The following is a 13,516-nucleotide window of genomic DNA, read 5'->3' on the forward strand; positions in this document are numbered from 1 at the left end:
CAATGTGCATATTTCCCTTGGGGCTTTGTTCCCAGTGCCTGGAAATATTCTTTATCCTTTTAACCAGGCTTTACTTAGCCTTTTCTTAACTGTTACTTCCTATAAACAAACAAGTACTAATACCCCAAGAATAGGTATCACTCATATAAAATTGCATATGGTCCTGAATTTATCTTTGATATAGCGTTAGTAAAATTGGCTGTTTCTAAGTGAAGATCTACATCTGAAATTCTTAAAGTATGTGCTTTGTTCACTACTGTAAGTATTAATTATATTCACTGAGATGCTCAATACACATTTGTGCAATGCAGTTGGGTATTGGTTCAATCGTCAGCTATTAGAGATATTAACTTTTAACATTTTTCATTTGCTTTATGTATCTTCAGCCACCGTGGTCATTATAAAAACAGCAATTGAGAGTGATAAGTAGCTCTCCTCCTTCCCTTTTTCCCTTCCTTTCTTTTTCTTTCATGGTCTTTGAAGAATCGGCTAGATAACTAGAATTCCCCCCTGGAATAGTGAAGCTACTTCTTTTCTACTCCCTTGTGTTTTTTCCCCGGTGATAGCTGCAGTGTTGTCACTTCTGAAGAGAGAGAGAAGCTGGAGCATTTGCTCCAGTGTTTCCTTATGCCTCTCCCATTTCTTCGCCCCTCCACCTCCTGAATAAAGTGATCAGCTATAGGATGGATGGAAGAAAAATGGAAAATTTGAATTACTTTTTTCTTTTGGCTCTCAGGCCATCACATCAGATCATTTTTGCTTCCCTCACAATGTATGCACCTAAGTTTTGTCTCGGAAGCAGCAGTTTGTTTACACAAGAAATAACCAGACATAGAGCATTACAGAATGTCATGAGGAAAGTTATGGAAGGACAATATTGTAATTTTTTTAGCAGCATTTTAAAAGTACATGAGCTCATGCATTGTGATGGTCTTAATTGTCCTTTCTGATAATGTATAAATTGTTTTATATAGAAAATCCAAGTAAAAAAAAAATGGAGCTGAAAATTTTGATAACCCTTCTGTGTTTTGTATATTGCCAACACACCAGTAAAGTGTACTAAGTCTCATATTTAGAATATTGCTAAAATTCTAAAAGAACTACCTAGCTGAGCAGAAAAATATATTTTATCAGAATGTATCATTCCACTGAAACAGAATTCAAAAATGGCTTGTTTTTGTTTAGAAAGAATAATTTATGAAGTGTAGTTTAATTTGGAACATCTTATTTTCTTTAGGAGGGTATTTGAAGAGTCAATATTTACTTGTGTGGTCACATATTAGGATTCTGTATCCCCTTTTCTATTTGTATATACCTTCTGAATTTTCATTTATGTTGAAAATGACACATTTCTTTGTGAAACCGCATTAAAAGAAGTGACTATTGATAAAAAATAAAATTCTTCATATTAAGGTACATCTTAAAACAAAACCTTCTACATATAACACAGTGAAGTAAAATGGCTTTAGGACCTAAAGGAGACATGTTCTATACATAAATGATCTTTAAAACAGCAAAAGGGATATGATTTAATTTGTTAGCTGAAAACTTTAAGTGTTTCTCTCAGATAGAAATGTATATAGCACGATAGTATGGATTCTAGACAGTAGTTTGAAAGAAGGCAATAGTGAAAATGAATTTCATGCTAGTAGACACTTTAAAAACTAGATTTAGCAGCAGTCACATTAGCTTAGATAATGGGAGAATTTTTCTTCATTGAAAATGCTCTGTGTCGCTTAAGAAGAACTTACTGAGGCAGCCTGCCATCTAGCTTTTTCACAGAAAAACAGGCTTACAGACTGCAGATGAGAGAGTCTGGAGCAGAGACAATTTTAACTTAGCCATTCCTAATTTATCTCAAGCATTTTCAATTCATCTTCACTGCTCTATGCACACAGGAACACCAGATTGCCATCCCTGGGGAACAGAATGCAACCAGGGATCTGGAGAGCTGTCACATTCCAAGAAATATTTAAATTGTGCTGATTTTCTTCTGGAGAACTGAGCCCAGGGAATGAAACTCTCCATCAAGTCATAGCTTTGCGGGCAATAGATCAGAGGATATTGCCAGTTTTCTAATGGATTATTGTTATCGGGCAGGTTTTCTCTGAAGGTACGTATTTTCTCAATTCATTACCCTCTCCTATTTATCAGGTGATGATCTAATGAGCTGGAGATCCAAACCGGTAAAAAAGAGAAAGATGTTAAGTAGTCAGTATTGACTAAAGAATGACACTTTATTGCTGCATGTTTATAGGTGAATAATCCGACTCCTTTAGTAAAGATTAGCAGGGTGTAGTTGGAATTGCATTGTCAGCAAAAACAGGCAAAACCAAAACAAAACCGTGCTGCAAGCTGCATTATCATAAGTTCATATTAATTCTCTTGAGGATTTTTTGTAGCTGCAGCATATAATGAAGGGAAATACATACTTTGGAAACTCAGTTAACCTTATACATCTTAAAAATATTTTTACATAATCATGATGTTTCCTCCGTATATTCTCTGATACAAACTTTGTCTCAAATGCTGCTGTTAATTTTGGTGCCATTGATATTTATGGTATATAAATATATGTATGATAAAAGTATTTGATTTAAAGAAACTCCAGTGGGAGTCTTTATGAGAATATTATATTGGTGTACTTTTCTGGCTTTATAGGTCTTTACTTTTAAGTTTAAAAGAATCTTTCTAAAATTAATTGCTACATTTTTAGTAAAATATGCTTATCATAAAAATTTGTTATTCAACTTTGTTCTGTCAAGTGAAAAGCCCCAGTACATCTGTGAAGTACACAAAACTGTTTAGCAAAGTAAAACGTGGAAAGCTGGCAAACTTCTAAATATTAACTGAATTAATAAAAATGGAAAAAGACTCAACCTACCCTGAAATTTAGCTTATTGTACCTATGATATATTAGACCAGGCAGAGGGGTGGCTACTGTGCCTGTTACCTGAAAGTTAAAGGTATGTGTGTAGGAGGGTGTTTTGTGTTAGCAAGTGAGTGGGTGTGTAGGATAGAAAGCAAGCACACAGTAATCACAGTGAGCTTATGAAAACTGAAGAAATATTTTAAAATATGGTATTAGGGCTCTTGATGTTTTTAAGTGTTTTATTGTGTGCATAGGCTCAGCGAACCCTATCATGGTATCGATATTCTTCCATGTTAAAAATGACTATTAGAATAGGTAGAATAGCAGGTGTATTTCACCTGGAGCGTGGTATACCTGCTGCTGTCTTTGGACTGGAACACAGAGTCTGTGGACCCATCAGTGGGTTAATCACAGGCTCCGGAGAGGAAATGGTGGCTCCGCTTCACGAAAGCACTTGTTAAATGTGTTCTCATTTCTTTTGAGCCTTTGAGAGACTCTTAGAAGAATGAAGGAGAGGGAGGAGGATTGAGTCACCCAAATAGTTACTCGGAGTTTATTTTCTCTTATCCTCAGAGGGATTGTAAAAGGGGAAAAATGGAAAAGATGAAGGAGAATAGGGTCCTCAAAGAGTACTGTTAAGTGCTTCTTCTTCTTTTTTTTTTTTTTTTTTTTTTTTCATGAATCTTACAAGGATTGAGGAACAGAGGCTTAAATTAAGGTTTCCCTGTGGATTCCTCCATTTGGCAAGCTTTCTCTCCTTTATGGATTATTTTCCCTCCACTCACTTAAAAAAAAAAAAAAAAAAAAAAAAAGGTGAGCTTGCTCCCAGTCTGGTTTCTTCCCCAGTAACTTCCAGCTCTAATTTAAATCTACAGAAGTATACTCTCTGAAATTGCATACATGCCTGAGTGTCTCACAGTTTTATAATTCACTGACTTATGAATGTCAAAGCTAAAGTGATTTAACACTGTTTATTTATTTATTCAAGCATAGGGGAGATATGACAGTAGCTTAGTAATATATCCTATAATTTGTATTTTGGGTGTTAGATGAATAGAACAAATATGAAAATCAGGAGGGGCAGTTTTAGTTGTCAAATTGCAATAAAAATTTTTATTGCTCTGACTTATTAACCTTTTCTACCATATCATGCTAGTGTCTCTTGCCTCTCTATAGGGTTCATTCACTTACCCAGCTATCTAAATCTGCTCAGCTTCCAGGTCTAGTGCTAAAACTTGTTTTACTTCATCTAATGGTGAGTTCATTGCAAAATATATTACTATAATTTCATTTTATTAGTTGCTCTTAAATATTTAATATTTATCGAGTGCCCATGAATTGTTTGGTGTTTTAAAGCAAGATATAGGAAGAAAGTACATAATGGTATTTTCTCTTAAATCAGGCAGTTTATTAATATTTCAGGACTTCTAATTGGTGCCCACAGAGGAAGGCAATTAAGGCTGGCTTTTTAGTGGCTGCTTACGCACATGTAAGACATGAAATATCCTGTATTCAATGGTCAGTGATTTGCATTCAACTTCACTGTGGATCCTAGGCTTATCATCCAGTTGTATTCAAATACCTTCTCCACTCTATTCCATAGACCAGTATGTCATCATAGGCAGAACTTTGGATTGAGGATAAGGGAAACTAGATTTAAATGTGTTAAGCAAGTTTGTGTAAGTTAATTGGTCTCCCATATACCTCTCTCCTATTAGGTATATAATAGAGACAGTGGTATCTACTTTTTAGATTCTTGTGAGTAGTAGAGATCACACATTAACAAACCCATAGTGTGTGCCCAACATATATTTGATAAACAGCATTTATTTCTGAATGTATTGTATCATAGTCTCACATACAAAATGTACCAAATGAAGCTACTGTGAATCATCTTTCTTCAGTGATGCATATGTGTGTATGAATGTGTATGTGTACATGTGCATTAGCATAGATCCATTGTTTAAAAGTCTTAGTGATAAAAATAATGTATTGATCATGTCATTATTGCTCAGCACTAAAGTACTCTATAGAAGTACTCTATACAGAGATACAATTAGAAATTAAGATTAGCTTGAGAAATAGGTTGGCATATTCTCTATGGCTATCAAACATCTAAATTTTCAACCATACCTTACCAGAGAAAGCAGATAGAACTGTATCTCATATTCCCATTTTTCCCTTCTCCCAAAAGATATGGAAATAGAAGACAAGCCAGTAAATTCTCTTGCTCATTATCTTGTGCCCTTTGCCCCTTTTGTTTGCATTTTATTTTGCTACAGTGGCTTGTTTAGCGAGATGGCCTCAAATTCTAACTGCACAGAGTAGTTTACGCATACAAACCACCCCTTCAAGGAACAAAGCAACTCTATGAATACTTTTATTAAAACAAAAGACAGCTTTTGCTTTGAAAAAATGCTAAACATTTTTTTTAACAAGAGTGAAACTATTAAATGTGAATGTTCAATCCAGCCAGATGTTGACCTTAACTGTGAGTTTGAATCTTTATAAAAAGAGTATGCAAATCCAAGCTAGAAACTGCTTTCTTTAGGTCTCAAGACTGCTGAAAAATTCTGAGTCTGAATTTCTCTGATACATTTCCTATTGAGTTAAGCATATACAGGAAACCTACTTTAATATGCTGAGTTATATGGAGAGGTAAATTAAGCATCATGTATGTCTTTCATATATCTTTTATTGGAATTTGGAAACAGATGTACAAATGTCCTCTTTATAAAAGGGAACCACTAAATAATTATTTTGAAAGTGTGTTATAGGAAATTATCTTGCACATTATGACTAGATCAAAATGTGGATACAAACGCAAGTTCCTGCTGAAAAGCTGTTCTGTTCTCCTCTTTCTCTCCCCGCCCTTCTTTTTTAGTCTGTTATCTGTTGTCAGCGCCAATCCTGTCTTAAAACCAGTGAATCGACCTACTCACCAATTACGTGAAGGTTTAGGTATCTGACCTCATTCTCTACAAGACCCTCGAATTTCTTGTTCTATTACTGTTTGATTGCAAACTTTGGGTATTTTGACTGAGTATCTAAGGAGGTTAGAACCTGTGTCCGAATTCCAGCTCCGTTTCTAAACTGTAAATATGTGTGGGAGGGACAGTAATGACATTCATATGGTTGTGTGGAATGAGTGACAAAATATCATAAGATCATACTAGAGAGGCTTGTTGATGTAAATACTAAAAAATGGTTCTGAGTGTGGTATAGCTATCACCACATCACCATCTTCAACCTATCCCTGATATTGGGTTTCCTGTTATTCAGTATGGTTATCTGATCCCCTTTGGGGGACCCAGATATGTGTTCACTTGTGTTCTTCCTTTGCCTATGGCTTCCTCTAAGTAAATATTTTTATTAAGTCACCCCTGCCCCTTTGACCTCACTTTAAACAGCTTAGCTACCAATTCTTTGAGGTGTTTTTCCCTCAGCTTTTCTTTATGGGAAAACAGGTGTCTCTGAGCTTAGTTATTCTCTCCTTGTGTCTAGGAGTTCTAACTCCCAGTATCTTGCAAGGTGAGTGTATTTGAAGACAACATTTTTTAAAAGAAGTAATTAAATTAAAATGAGGTCATAAGGTAAATTCTAACCCAGTATGCCTGATATCCTTGAAGAAGAGGAAACAGATACAGACACGTGAAGAGAAGCCCATGTAAAGACACTAGGAAAAGGCAGCTATCTATAAGCCAGGAAATAGACCTCAAAAGAAACCAACTCTCCTGACACTTTGATCTCAGCTTCTAGCCTCCAGAATTGTGAGAAAAAAAAAAAAAAATTTGTTGTTTATACCACACAGTCTGTGGTACTGTGTTCCAGCAGCCCTATATAACGAATAGAGTAAACACTTTAGATTTTGGGGCCCCATAAGCTCTCTGTCACATATTCCTCCTCCTTCTTCCCTCTTTGTCCTTATTCAGCCCTTTAAAAATGTGAAACAAAGGGGCACCTGGGTGGCTCAGTGGATTAAAGCCTCTGCCTTCAGCTCAGGTCATGATCTCAGTGTCCTGGGATCGAGCCCACGAGCCCACGCATCAGGCTCTCCTCCACGGGGAGCCTGTTTCCTCCTCTCTCTCTGCCTGCCTCTATGTCTACTGGTGATCTCTGTTTGTCAAATAAATAAATACAATCTTAAAAAAAAAAAAGTGAAACAAAACAAACAAAAAAACAAGTGCTCATAGGAGCCATATTTGGCCCTGAGCATAGTTTTCCAACCCTTGCTCTAGAACAGAAAGATCCTCCAAAGTTTGGGCAAAATATAATTCTAAACTTCCGTGTTCAAGATTGTCTACTTTGCAGATAGCCATTGATTTTTAGCCTAAAAATATAGCTTTATCTTTTTTTCTACCAAAATCTTTCAAATTCCTCAATTTGAAGTGGATATCTGTAGAGCTTATTATTTTCACTCTTAATGGACCTTTATAGCCCTAAAGTTAGAATGGCATCTAAAAAACATTAATACTAGCATTCTGCATTTGTTGAATAGATTCTGTGGGCCAAAGACTATTCTAAACACAACATATATTTTCTCATGTTAATCCTACCAATAGCCTTGCAAGGAAACTGCTATTATAATCATTTCTCTAAAGTGGAAATTGAGACAGAGAAAGAGATGAAGCAATTACCTGTGGTTATTTAGCATAAGTAACTTAGTGGTTAACCAAAGTTTGGTTAGGGAATCCTAGCGCAGTCTTGCATTTAACCACTATACTATAAGGCTCTCAGATCACGACAGAGTTTTACACTTACTATAAGATCAGCTATGAAGATGTTGAAAATTACTATCAAACAGCAGTTCAGGTGAAAGAGAATGGAAATGATGCAGTGCTTATTTCAATCCCATATTTTTATGTGAATGTAGTAGGCATGATGGTTTTCTAGTTAATTATGCAATTTTTGTTTGTCTTTTCTTATGGAGTTCATGAATTATCTTTTTAAGAATTTTTTTTTTGTCTTCAGAATATCATTTGGTGAATGAGTATGGTTAAAGAGCTTAGGTTTATTAAAGAAAACCTAAAGAACAAAATGGTATAATTTTGAAGCTCATAGGAATTTCACATTTAATTTTGCATGTAAGTAATTTAATGCTTAATTTAATAATTCATATTATATGGGGAAACAATGAATAACAAAACTGACTACTGGGTATAAATACTGTATTATTTCTAGTTATTTTTATGGAATCAACAGGTACTCAGTTTAAATGTGTTCAAAGAATGACCTGTTCAAAGGAAAACTTCACCAGGTAGCAACTCTGTCTACTTTAATTCTATGAAGCATATGTTGTGTGTTGTGTGAATTCCTGGATTGTCCTTTTTAATTTCATCAGTACATCTGATATGCCTTCAGTATTTCTGTAAAATACTGAATTATCTAGCCATATCTGAATTTGGTAGAACATCTTTGAAAAGAAAAATAGGCCACCACTACCATGCAGTGGAAGTACTGTTGACCTACTTCATGAATTATTATTCTGTCACTTTACTAGCACAAAAATATTCTTGGGATATTGTCCTATGTCCGCATCTGATATGAGAAATATAGCCATCATAAAGAAGAAGGTTGTCTATCACCTGCCAAAATCTATCAAAGTAAATAAGCAGTTCTAATAGTTTCAGCTTTGAATTATAATGTCTAGTAATTAAAATATGTGCATGTATGTATGTAGAACCTTAACAAAGCACTGTGATTGTTTAGAAAATTATTGCAATGGGTCTTGTTAATTTTAGGTTCTATTAGGTCCCTGGACATTGTAGAGCAAAACCAAAGTAAACTTCCTTTTGTTATATTTTCGGAGATAACTATAGTAGATAACTATGGACATTCTATTGTTCTGGAATTGTTTATCTTTAATATGAATTTATATTTACTCTCAGTTTTTTAAAGAAATATGTGAGTAGCCATGTGAGTGTGTGTGTGTGTGTGAAGGTATTTATGTACATGTCTGTGTGTGTCACGTCTGTCTGTGTTTTTTTTCCAAGAATTACCCATGGGAGATTTCAAAAGCAGATCTTTAGTTCATAGGCAAGATACTGAGATTCATCTTCTCACCTCACCAGCAAGTGGACTTTGAAATATGTAGGAATTAGAACATTAAGTACCACCGTGGGTTATCTTGCAGTTCTCTCTCACCTTCCTTTTACTTAGTGTTATTCGTCACAAAATAACTTAAGTTTTAGAAAATGTTCTACCAGGAATATTTTTTCCCTCTTTTGGATTATTCTTGTGGGGTAAAACTTGGGAATATTTTAGGAAAGGGAAAATTTTTACAAGAATTGGTGGAATTTACATGAGGGAACGAAGGTTTATATTGCCAAAGAAGAATATTATTTTTAGGTTGTCAATAGGGGTGGGAGTAGGCTGGATCTTGAGAATAACACTGAGAACTGGGATATTCCCATAAAAACAATTCTCTGAAGTGTTTAAGTTCTTATATCTTCTCCATTGACTCTGAGAATTGTTGTATTTGGCTTTAATTACAACTCTCGTTTTCATTTTGCTTTTCTAGTTATCTCCAAACTTTGGTCAACTACCACATGGTTCGTAGAGTAGAGTACAGACCAAATCTGGACTAAAGGAAAATTTCTAATCTGCACCTGCAGCTAGGTACACATAGAATCATGAACAGGCATGTACATACCTGCATACTGATAAAGATATATCAGTATGTATATAGATTTAGTATATATATATATATACTATATCTGATAGACCAACAGATAGGCACACAGGGACAAACTGACAAGTAAATGTGGAGAAAGGTTGACAGATCAGAATTGACAGTGGGGCAGGGATGGGCAGACCAATACACAGGGACAGGCAACATACTGCATAGAGATGTGGATGAACAGGCAGGCAGATAACATAGGCAAGCAGATTCAGACAACAGGGGAATTGATGAAGAGACAAGAAAAAGACAGTGAGCTTCGGACCCATGCTCGAACACCGACAGGCAGATCTGGCCATTCATTGGCAGCCAAGCAGTGATATAAACGTAGACAGGTATGTACATACACTATATACTAGAATCTTATCATATATTCATGAGGCAAAATCCCCCAATACATACTTTTTATTACTTATTAAAGGATCATTTCTCAGGTATATTCATCTATGCATTTTTGTTTTTCACTACATAGATGCAAGAAAAAGAATCATGGATAAGTATGAAAAACATGCTTTGTCATTCTTTTTAATTTTATCTAGTACTTCTGTCGTTGGATAAGAGATACAAAAATTGTGAAGTTATTGTGAGGATGCTGTTGAAATGTTACCTTAAAGTTTTATCAAGCTTTGTAATGTAAGAGTCAAGTCAGAATTCAGCAAGAGAATGATCAATTTTCTTTCTCCAGGAGAAGCAAAAACAATTATAAAACAAACAAAAGAACAAAACACTTGTGCCTCGAAAACATTATTAATGTCAAAACAATTATTTTAGCCCTTAGTGTTTTGCTGTAGGTCACTGAAACCACTAAGTTACTTTGATATTTTTTGTTGCAATAAAATGAGAAAAGCAGGGGGAAAGTATAATGCACCTTTGATTGAATGGAACTTTAATGGCTCGAATGAACATATATCAAACTTTTAAAGTCTTATAGAAAGTTTTGAGTATTGTATTGTATTTAACTGGTGATTTGAAATAGTCCTTCAGAATGTTTTATAATTTTAAGAATTATAGGGTTAAAGGATGGCAAAATTTAGAAGTTATTTAGGAGATGCTTCTAGAGGCTTAGAAGGGTATGTACACTGTATAACTAAATGCATGTTAAATTATCATTAGATAGGGGCGCCTGGGTGGCTCAGTGGGTTAAGCCGCTGCCTTCGGCTCAGGTCGTGATCTCAGGGTCCTGGGATCGAGTCCCACATTGGGCTCTCTGCTCAGCAGGGAGCCTGCTTCCCTCTCTCTCTCTCTCTGCCTGCCTCTCTGCCTACTTGTGATTTCTCTCTGTCAAATAAATAAATAAAATCTTAAAAAAAATTATCATTAGATAAATATTTGCATGTGGTAGCTTTACCACCACCATTTGCATGTGGTGCTTTAACCACACTTTATTTTTCACTGGTGGGTGGGCATCTTCAACTTGCTCTGAACTTTAAATAATCTTTCACATATTTTAATATTTTACTTTTTTAAGGAAACATTTTTTTGTTGTTGTGTTATGTTAGTCACCATACAGTACATCATTAGTTTTTGTTGTAGTGTTCCATGATTGATTGATTGCATATAATACCCAGTGCTCCTTGCATCCGTGCCCTCCTTAATACCCATCACCAGGCTATTTTTTTCAACTATTTTCCCCATATGTATGTGTATATATATATATATATATATTTTTTTTTTTTTTTTTTTTGAAGATCTTATTTACTTGAGAGAGAGAAAGCACATAAGCATGAGGAGGGGTAGTGCAAGAGGGACAAGCAAACTCCCCACTGAGCAGGGAGCCCAAGGACTTGGGGTACCATCCCAGGATCCCAAGATCATGACTTGCCAAAGGCAGAAGCTTAACCGACTGAACCACCCAAGTGCTCCATCTTTCATGATATTTTACAACTACCCACACTTGGTACTTTTTACAAATTAACACCAAATGAAAAGTGAGATTTGTGTTTTCCTTGAGGTTACTTTTTTTGGCAGAGGATATTTTCCTTTTTATTTTAATCTCTGGAAAACATACATGCTTATATATTGAACTCACCTTTAAATAGCTTTTTGAGGTATAATTTACATACCATAAAATTCATCAGCTTTCAGTGTATATAGTTCAGTGACTTCTAGCACATTTACTGTGTGAGCAACTCTCCCCACAATTGAATTTCAGAACATTTCCATCAGCACAAAGAGAAATCTTGTGTCTATTTTGAGTCATTCTCATTTCTCATCCTGAATCAAGCCAACCACTAATCTACTTTCTGTCTCTCTATATTTGCCTTTTCTGGACATTTCATATAAATGGAATCATACAATATGTAGTCTTCTATGTCTGGCTTCTTTCACGTAGCCTACTGTGAGGTTTATCCATGTTGTAGTACCTTTCCATTGCCAGACAGTGTCTCATTCTTTGGACTTACCAAATTTTATTTCTCCATTAACTAGTAAGTGTACTTATAGATGTTTCTGAGTTTACCTTTTATAGTTATTCACCCTTAAAGAGTGAAGAATGTATTTATTTTTTTTAGACTGTCCATTCACAGAGTGAATATATGCTTGGAAACTAATGTTTAAATTAATTTACCCTATATTGAGGTTTGCAAACTGCTTTTTTAAAACTAAGAATGAGGCAAAGATAAATAATAAAAATAAGTTTGTTTATGGAAGTATGTTAAGGTGATCCATAATGATATATTCTATCCTGATAAGCTTAAGATTACTTATATATAATATAAATAGATTAAATATAAATAATCTTAAATATGCATAATCTTACTTTACACATAAAACATATCTCTAAATAGAAATAAAAATCATAAAGTAGTTAATTTTTTGATTCCTGTTTTAAAATAGAAAAAAAAGTTATTGAAATGTGTTGCTGTTTTCTGATTGAATCAACTATTATGGAAATATAAAATTTGCAGATAATGAGCTTTATTTTGCCCTTTTTGTATGTAATAGATTTTCTACTTACAATGCATTTTTTTTTCTATTTCTAGAAATTTTCAATGCTTAATCTTACCTGCTTCCATAAGTTACCATGTGAAAACTGTTTCAAGTTTTGAGATTTAGGATTTGCTAACCTACTGAAAACAGTGTAGGTGTTAATTTTCAAATCATATGGATGACTGGGACTACCTATGAGTGAGCTTATTCATATCAATGATTCCTGTCTTTTTCCAAATTGACTGATATCCCAGAGAGCTTGTAAACCTTTTACGAGGTTTGTACTTGATGATGATTTTTCTCCTTCATTTATTTGTGATTAACTGACATGGAGCCATGACTTTATTCATATTTTTATTTTAAAATAGGTAACTTGGTTATGAAGCAAAATTTGACTTTTAAATGGATTTTTTTCCGTGTCACAGAGAGTATATCAGAGCAAACAGAATTTACTGCAACATTTTTTTTTTAAATGTGAGAAATACACATCTTTCCAGTATACTTTCCTTTTGTGCATCTTTTCACTATACATTCTTCTAAGTTTTATTTATTTATTTAATTATTTAGGTTTTACTCAGCCTGGGTTGTTTCATCCACTGCTGCATCTTTAGCTCCATCTAGGTCAACAACTCTAGTCATGACTTCATTCCTTTGATCTTGACCTGGAAATTTCAAGTTCGATATCCAATAGAAACTTCGCTTGTTATGATAAAAGAAAAACAAAAAAATCACTTATTCAAACATCTATTCAAGAAAATATAAAGGAGAAAAGAGTGCCTACATTTTTTAAGAGAATTTGATGGTTTCCCATTTTCTAAGGTACACTGTTGCACCAAGAATACAGAGAATTTGGATCTAATTAAGTGCTCTGTTTTCTGTCATTATTCTTAAAGGTGCTGTAAAACCAATCTATTTAATTTTTGCTGCAAATGTGGTACAAAACTGTACCACATTTATTATTTATTATTATGGGAAAGAGTGCCATACTCAATCAGTTTTCCTATAAAAAAAGTAAAGGTCTTGTATCTTCTAATTTA

General features: G+C 34.4%; 1 protein-coding gene across 4 annotated transcripts in view; it reads left to right on the forward strand.

Annotated features, from left to right (window-relative positions):
• The first annotated feature begins 1,826 nt into the window (after nt 1–1,826).
• Nucleotides 1,827–13,516, forward strand: part of MGAT4C (MGAT4 family member C) — a 735,527-nt gene continuing 723,837 nt past the window's right edge. For all 4 annotated transcript variants that reach the window (XM_082738966.1, XM_082738955.1, XM_082738956.1 and 1 more), the window contains exon 1: nt 1,827–2,113. The gene's annotated coding sequence lies outside the window, so the exon portion shown is untranslated. The remainder of the gene's footprint in view (nt 2,114–13,516) is intronic.

The sequence above is a fragment of the Mustela nivalis genome (genome assembly GCF_964662115.1).
Source record: "Mustela nivalis genome assembly, chromosome: 7".
Lineage (NCBI taxonomy): Eukaryota > Metazoa > Chordata > Mammalia > Carnivora > Mustelidae > Mustela > Mustela nivalis.